Genomic DNA, 9,032 nt, shown 5'->3' with positions numbered 1-9,032 from the left:
CTGGGAGGCACGAAGGCTCCCGTCGAGCGGCCAGAGGTGCAGGGCCCATAGGTCGGGCCGAGGATGCCATAATGTCCCGTTCGCTTGAGAGAGGAGATCCTGTCTCAGTGGAACAGGCCAAGGGGCCGCTATCAGTAGCTGAGTCAGCTCTGATAGCCACAGCTGGTTCATCCACAGGGGGGCTACCAGGAGAACCCTGTGTTTTTGTTCCCTCACTCGCCTGATTACCTGTGGGATCAGAGCGATCTTGGGGAATGCATAAAGAAGGAGGTTGGGCCAATCGTGGGCCAACGCGTCCTTGGTCTTTGAGAAATAAATTTGGCAGTGAGAGTTGTCTTCTGAGGCGAAGAGGTCTACCTCGGCCTCGCCGAAGATCTCCCAGATTTTCTGAACCATTTGCGGATGGAGCGTCCACTCTCCTGAGGGGACATTGCTCCTTGATAACATGTCTGCTCCCCGGTTCAATTTGCCCAGTATATGCGCTGCCTTTAGCGAGCACAGGTTGGGTTGAGCCCACTCTAAGAAGCGCTCCACTGGCGATTTATGTAGGACACGTCCGATCGGATTAGCACATGGTGCCCTTTCAGGACTGGCAGGAAAAACTGACAGGCTCGACATTCTGCTAACATTTCCAGGCAGTTGACGTGGAAGCCTTTTTCCGCCATCTGCCAGTGGCCGAAGGTCGGTATGCCCTCGCACAGCGCCCCCCAACCTGAGTTGGAGGCATCTGTTGTGACAACTGTCCTTCTGTGAACCATCCCCATGGCCACGCCCTGTTCCAGCCAATGGGAGTTCTTCCAGGGGGTCAGGGCCGATGCACAGGCCTGACTCTCCCTGATATGCAGGTGTCCGTGACGCCACGCATGGAACGGAACCCGTGGTTTCAACCAGCGCTGAAGGGGGCGCATACGCAGCAGACCCAACTGTAACACTGGAGATGCTGCTGCCGTGAGGCCCAGCATCCTTTGAAATGCTTTGAGCGGGCGAGCGGTACCGATCTTGAAGGAGGTCGCCAGCCTCCGTATGGCCAGAGCTCGTTCTGGCGTGACTACAGCTTTCATTTGAGCTGAGTCGAAGATTGTTCCCAGGAACGAGATTCGTTGACTGGGAAGCAATGAGCTTTTGGAAAAATTTACCCTGAGTCCCAGGCACTCCAGGTGGCTGAGGAGGAGGGCTCTGTGAGATATTAGTTCTGCCTCCGACTGTGCCAGGACGAGCCAGTCGTCGAGGTAATTGACAATATGGACTCCCATCTGTCTCAGAGGGGAAAGAGCCGCATCCATGCACTTCGTAAAGGTGCGGGAGGGCTCTGTGAGATATTAGTTCTGCCTCCGACTGTGCCAGGACGAGCCAGTCGTCGAGGTAATTGACAATATGGACTCCCATCTGTCTCAGAGGGGAAAGAGCCTCATCCATGTACTTCGTAAAGGTGCGGGGGGCCAGGGACAGACCGAAGGGAAGGACCGTATATTGATAAGCCACACCCTCGAAGTCGAATCTCAAGAATGGCCTGTGATGAGGGGCTATCTGGATGTGAAAGTATGCATCCTTCAGGTCCAGGGAAAAGAACCAGTCTCTCGAGCGAATTTGCGCAAAGATCTGTTTCAGGTGTCTGAGATCGAGGACGGGCCGGAGGCCACCATCTCTTTTGGGAATGAGGAAGTAACGTCTGTAAAGGCCTGACTCACTCTGGACTGGAGGAACACATATATATTGGAGTGAATATCCTCACTTTATTATGCCCATAACCCATTCCAACACCCCGGGAATGGCCTGCCAGGCCTCGGCCCACGTGACGAGGGGTTGAATTAACTCGGGTGACTGGCCGCATGGGGGCAGAACACGTACGAGTGATGGAAGAGGAAGTTTGCTCTCTTTTTGAAAATTTTTGTGTCTTATTAATTTACCCGTTATCACAGCGGTCGAATGCTTGGGCGCATGAACGGGCCCGTTGTTTACACAAAACACATTTCCCTCTGTACCCGGAGCTGAACGGGGTGTCAAGAGGTGTAAGAGAGGCTGCTTGAGGGGCGGTCCGGCCGTGGCGAGATCTGACCCCATCCTCTTCCTGTCTCGTGGATCAGGATGACGCCTGAGGCGCTGGGTCCAACGCAATCTTGGGTCGGTGTCCCTGGCGCTGAGGAGGAGGGTAGAGTCTGGCCGAGCGAGAGCATCCCCGCGTCTGCTGCGCTTTAGCGGGCTGGACAGTGGGGGTGGCAGGCGCTGGTTTAGCAGGCTGCTGAGTCGGCGCAGATTTTGGGAGAGCTGAGACGGCAGCGGAGCTGGAGCACTTAGGCAGGAAATGTCGCGTAGCCTGGGACGATTTCTGTGCCTCCGTGAAGCGTTCAGCAAACCCTTCGACTGCTGGGCCGAAAAGGTTCTTGGGGGAGACAGGAGCATCGAGGAAGGGGATCTTATCCGCGTCCTTCATCTCCGTCAGCGTCAACCATAAATGGTGCTCGAGCGCCACAAGGCTGGCCATCGATCTCCCAATCGCCTGGGCGGTGGTCTTGGTGGCGCGTAGAGCCAGGTCCGTCGCGCTCCTCAGATCCCTGAGGGTAGCGGGGTCCAGGCCAGACTCGGCAGATGCGAGGATTTTGGCATGGAAAACCTGAAGGACCGCCATAGAATGAAGTGCGGCCTTTGCTCTCCAGCCGATGGCCGTGGGCAGGCAGAGATGCACGGCCACTGACTCATCTAGGGGAGGCGGCTTATCGTACCCCTTTTCTTCAGCGCCGTCGATGGAGGTGAGGGCGGATGAAGAGGCAGTACGGAGGCGAGCGGAGTATGGAGCGCGCCACGATCTGGTGAGCTCGTCGTGGACCTCCGGGAAGAACGGAGAGGTACGCTGAAGAGGGGCCTGTCGGCATTAGTTCGTTTTTTTTTCAGTTCAGGAGAATTTTATTTTATTTTTTTCCCAAAAGGCTTTTTTTCTAGCAGACGCAGTACGAGTGAAGTATCGAAAGGGAACTGCATGTCCCTTGTTGTGTGTGTGTGTCAGTTTAGTGATTTTTTTTCTTATAGGCGTAAGCTTAATGTTTGTGTTAGTCAATAGTAATTTTAATTAGCTTTACATGCAAGCTGTAAGCCTTCGTGATAGCTAGGTGTGTGTTGCAATGGTAACTGGCTTGAATAAAATGAAAACTAAACCACTCAGCATGAAAAACACATCATCTAACCTTCTGCTGCTGGGCTGATGATATTCAATATTTCAGAGCCTTCATGCAACGTTTATTATTTTTCTGTCAAATGATTCATACATATTTTTTTGTGATATTCTTCTGAGATTCGAATGGCATATTCTTAATATTCAAAGTCTATTCACTAGCATACCTTCTGCACCTGGTCTCAATGAAATATTTTAAAGAAATGCAAAGAAAAGTTAATTGCAGATAAAGCTGAACCCAGCAGAAAACTGTCATTTATGAAGTTCTAGTTCCTCGTCTTTTGCGTTTTTGTTAAATTAAATATTTTCCGTCAGACGATTATGCTTTCAGATAAAAGTGTAATACGATACTTTCAATTTTACTTAACACACTTGACCATGTTTAAATTAATCAGAATCATCTTTTGAAAAATCTGTTCAGGAAAAAAAAAGAAAGAAAAAGAAAACAAGCAAATCTGTCAATGTGCAAATTTACCTCATTCTATTTTAACAGCATATTCATATAAAACTGGTTGTCCGGACTGATGGGGTTTTATGAAGGTCCATTTATCCATGACTGTCTTTACAAATACAAAAATATTTCAAGATTTATTTGATAATGTGGTACATTTACTATACATTTAATTAGTTACACTGTAAAAATAAATAACTTGGGAAGTAAAACAATGATTATTATTTTTCTACTAGTTTTTGTATTTCAAAATTTCACGTTTACTTGCTGTTTCTTTGTACATATTTTCCCGTGTATATACAGTATAGAAAATATTGTTTGTAATTGTTTTAATGTTATTAAGGAAAGTTATAATAAATGTTACACAGAAACTCTAGCTTAAATCTAAAGGTCCTTGACAGCCTGGGTAGGGTGTACTTGGGTCAGTAAATATTGAATGTGATTTTAATGTGTTGCTGTTAGAAACATTCAAATCAACAATCAGGATGCATCCCTTTAGTATTGTCAGTATTCAGATGTTTATGTCCAGCGTGTTAAAGAGGGATGATTTAGTACTGTTCTCTTGCCTGTTTTAACACGGGATCCTTTAATGCAGGGCAAATGAGATTTAGGGTGTATTTTTAAACTAAATTAGATTGTAGAGATGCCACCTCTGTCTCTCTGACCGAGGGACCGGGATACTGTTCCACTCGCCCGCCAGAAGTAATTACATATGCACAGAGAAAGACAGAGAGACATTTGCCGCCCAAATTATAAACCTTTGTGCTGCAAGCAAAATGTTAAAAATGGCTGTGCAGAGACCTGACACAGCAATCTATGAATGCCTTGAATAAAAATTTGAGTTGCCAAACGTGTGTAGTAATGATGAGCCAGAGAATTCTCTTTGGTATTCTCTCATACCTATCCGTGCTTGCGTCTGTGAATCTTTAATGAAGCTCAGGGTGAGTCCTGCTGGAGATGAGCTCTTTTATGTCTCTGGGTTCTGATTTGACTTGTCCCAGTAGATTTGTCCATCCAAAAAGTCCTGTTCACCCCATCAATCAGGCTTTGAACATTAAAGAGTGTGTGTGTTTAATTATGCATCCTGGTCAAGTTTCAGTGAGTCAGAAACACAAGAGTGCAGAGAGTGCAAATTCAGCAGATGAAAGAGAATAAACCAGCTGATTTACCTGAAGTCCATCACAACCAACTGCAAACAACAGCGGATTAAACATGGGGTGAAAGACCATTTTTTGCTTTAATGTTTTGCCATCGAACAGAGGCATGTGTGTGGCGATTCCTTTGCAGTCATCCTAGTCTGTGAGTAATTAACAACACATCTTATAGCAATGCTTTATACTTTATCTGTTTTGCAGGGGCTACTTTGAAATTGTAGCGTCCCATGATACTCTCTATTCCATCATGTTATCTATCCATATGGACTGTACTACTGAAACCTCTTTTCTTCTTTTAGTCAGCCATGCCTATTAGGAGTCTAATTATATATACACACACGCCTGTCCCTGTCACTGTGTGGCTTGAGGATCCATTTGTTGAGGCCTCTACTAGGCCTTTAGACAGCATGCCGTGTGCAGGAGTGAACACTAGGGGGCAAGCTGAAGACATTGGACTGGCTCTTTCTTGTTCACCTACATCCAAACTCTCAAACAGGAGAGCATTTAAGGAAGATTCATGGAAGCTTTGGCAGTTGGGAAGTTCTGGACTTCCCCTTATCATTTTATCCAGAGTTTTGTTCTGCTCAGCCTTTTGTTTGTGTGTGTGTGTTTAGCTTTTAGACTATTTAAAGGTTAATGTGTAATTTTCTTCCTAGTTTAATATTTGGAGAGCTATAGGCTGATTTGCCTGAAAAAACATAAACATGGACACAGAGGAACTTATGTTTGCTCTGATTCATCCCAACTTGCCTGACATAGCAACACTGGCTTAACCAGTGGTGCGACTATCTATTCATCCAGCCAGTGAGAGATGTTTTGGAAAACCTGTTTGAAAACAGTACTTTTTTTGCAATTACATTTGATGACACACAAATTACACATGCTACTTTACAGCAGAAACTCACAGTAAATTGATATGTTGCACTTTTGTACATTTTTGCTTTTATAAATCAGTTACTTGGTAACACTACAGTATATATACTATATATTAGGACAATATATAAGGCACACATTTTAAAATGTTCATGACATATAACCTAAGATTAATAGCTGGTCATTCAGAATGATAGCTGGTGAACAGGTGTTTTGCATCATAGCTGTTACAATGAATTTTTACTCCGCTAGAATGATGTATTGCCCAATCAACAATCAATACAACTATTTGTTTTATAATCTAGTATATTCTAACACAAGGACGACATATGTATGTGTGTATGTGTGTGTGTGTGTGTGTGTGATGTCAGAATAAAATTTCCTTTGATCTGTAAAGTGACTATAGGTGGAATAAAGCCACATTCTCTCTCTTCATCAAGCTGGAAGAGAAGTGAGATTAACTGAACTTCCGCTGGGCCCTTTGTGAGGACAGAAGCTTTAGCATTGTCCAGTTGCGGGATGAAGCGATAGGGGGATGAAAGGGAGCAGGCCTGCAGTGGACGAGAGGGGCCTAATGAAGGGAAATTAGGAAACAGTGATTTGGCTCTCCGGCGGACGCCAGCTATTATGTTCTATTGTGCTGGAGCAGCACGAGCCAAAAGCTCACAGAGAGAAGGAGAACATGAACTGCTTGTGGTGCAGTGTTAAGGGGCGGCCAGCCCCCTCCCACAACACCCCCAAGCTCGTGCCCCTTCAGCCTGTTCGCTATTCAACAGTTGCCATTTGACTCTGACAAGATTTACATCGGAGCAGCTGCCACTAACTCCATTGTGTCCAGGCACGGGCTGGGGCGAGTAGGCGCTGTGGCCGGTGGTGGGTTTGTGAGGGAGGGCTGTGGGCTACGAGTGTCTGAATGTGGGTCAGTGTGGCTGCAGGTGCCAGGAGTGTGTCGGCTCTTTGTAACTGTGTTAACTGTGTCTGACAGTGGACCACATGGTGGCTTACAATGGTTGATTAGAGAATCACTTTGTGTGCGCTACATGTGAGTGTATATTTAGCCTATATGTTTAAAACTATTGTCTAATTTCTGTGCCACGTAAGCCTCACAAAACGGAATGCAAAAATAACTACATTTTTATTTTTAAGTAAATATTTACAAAAGAGAGCGATGGGGGGAGTTGTCAAAGAGTTGCTATGCTCTTTTGAAAGTGTCGAGGGTAGTTGCCAGGGTGTTGCTATGCAGTTGTTAGGGTGGATTGGGTGGTTGCTGTGTTTTCCCTATTATATTCTAGTCTGTAGATTTTTGTCCATTTTATTATTCTGCAGGCGAAAATTTAGTGTGCACATGTAGAAAAGTAATAGCACACCTCAACACAACTACATAGTTTTTTTTCTTAAAATTCAGTACATTTCTCATTAAATTCCATTGTCATTCCTTTCCTTCCCATAGACACAATATTTAATAATTCCAATAAAACACTTGTCTACAGTACATTACTGCATTTTATACATACAGTACCAGTTGCAGAATAATTACAATATGAAACCAAATTAAATAATGATAATAGATGAGGGTCTGTTGCTGTACTGTTTGCAGTGCTGGGTAGTAACTGATTACATGTAATCTGGATTACATAATCAGATATTCAATAATATTTTTTCTCTTTTTAAATTTTTTGATCATGTGATGGAGGGATTTGCATACTTTTTCTCAGTTAAACCACTTTGACCTAAAATATTAGCTTGAAGACCATCTGAGATTTAAAGTTAATATTTTAATAATTTAACAACACATTAGCATGTTATCTGATGTTGGTTAATGGTCATACATTTTATTTCTCTCTCTCTTTCTCTCTGTATTTTTATAACAATAATGACATTTAAATTTATAAACAATTTGTCAAAAGTAATCCAAAAGTAGTCAGAATACATGACCTAAAATTAGTAATCTTGATTACATTACTGCTGTTGTGACAAGTCAGAAGCGTGTGGATCCATTTGCAGCTTTTATTAAGAATGGTCAGACAATACAAGGTCAAATACAGGCAAGGCAGAACAGCAGAGGCAAGGCAGAGACAGAAATGGGTACCAGGCGAGAGATCGGGGCAGGCGGCTATCAAACAGAGTCCAGGTGAAACAATCCAAGTCGGGGCAAGCAGGTAACAATCAGAGAATCAGGAAACAGTCCAAGATCAGATGCACAGAAAACAAACACGGGTATAACGCTTGGAAATGACAGCCAGGGCAAATCAAGACTTCGCAGAGAGTCTGTGTGTGTGGCTTATATGTGAGTGTGTAGATGGGGTGCAGGTGTGGATGCGCAGTCAGTCCCAGGCATGAGGAGTGATTGGATTTGGAGTCCGAATGGGAATGTCTAATATTCGGGAGACGGTTCCCTCTGGTGGTGCGGAGGAGGCGGTAAGGGAGCCTCCTCTGTAACAACTGCAGTGGTGGAGGAAGTACACAAATCAACATGTAGCATTTAAAAATGAGGAAAAACAAAATATGTGTTGACAAACAATATATTGTAAAAGCAGATGTCACATAGGGCACAATGTATAGCTAGAATTTTAACAAGAACGCTATGCAAACATACTAGTTTGAAACTCACAAATGTGGAAATGTCTGCATTAAGGCATTTCATACAAGCCCACTGTAAACAGCAATCCACTCATTCCATTCACAATTGAATTGTTCAGTGTGATTTATTGTGAAACGATTTATTCAGGTTAATTAAAAAAAAAAAACGCTATCGCGTCTTTGAGCGGGTGATTTCTTCATTTCAAAATAACGAAGAAAGACAGTGGAGTAAAAATGTATAATATTATGCTTTTGAATGTAATGAAGTAAAAGTTTCTCAAAATAAAAATACTTTAAGTAAATTTTCAAGTATCTGAACTTTTATTTATGTAAAGAATCATCCACTGAAGGCGAGCGTAGTGAGAACAAACAGACTAGACTCACCAACAGTGGGTTAAATACATTCAATACAAAGACAGTGGAGTAAAAATGTATAATATTATGCTTTTGAATGTAATTAAGTAAAAGTTTCTCAAAATAAAAATACTTTAAGTAAATTTTCAAGTATCTGAACTTTTATTTATGTAAAGAATCATCCACTGAAGGCGAGCGTAGTGAGAACAAACAGACTAGACTCACCAACAGTGGGTTAAATACATTCAATACACAACGAGGGCATAATGGGAACATGAAGCTACTTATAGCAGACAAGGGTCACATGACATGAACAAACCAATGGGGAACAAGACACATGACTAAGACTACCAATCAGAACATGACACATACACAAGGCAGAGAGACATGAGGCAAGGGAAGCATGACACTAACATGGACCATGAAACAATTACAAAATAAAAGACATGGAAAA

Source organism: Sinocyclocheilus grahami, unplaced genomic scaffold (genome assembly GCF_001515645.1).
Source record: "Sinocyclocheilus grahami isolate Dianchi unplaced genomic scaffold, SAMN03320097.WGS_v1.1 scaffold403.1, whole genome shotgun sequence".
Classification (NCBI taxonomy): domain Eukaryota; kingdom Metazoa; phylum Chordata; class Actinopteri; order Cypriniformes; family Cyprinidae; genus Sinocyclocheilus; species Sinocyclocheilus grahami.
Note: the sequence above shows the minus strand (reverse complement) of the source record.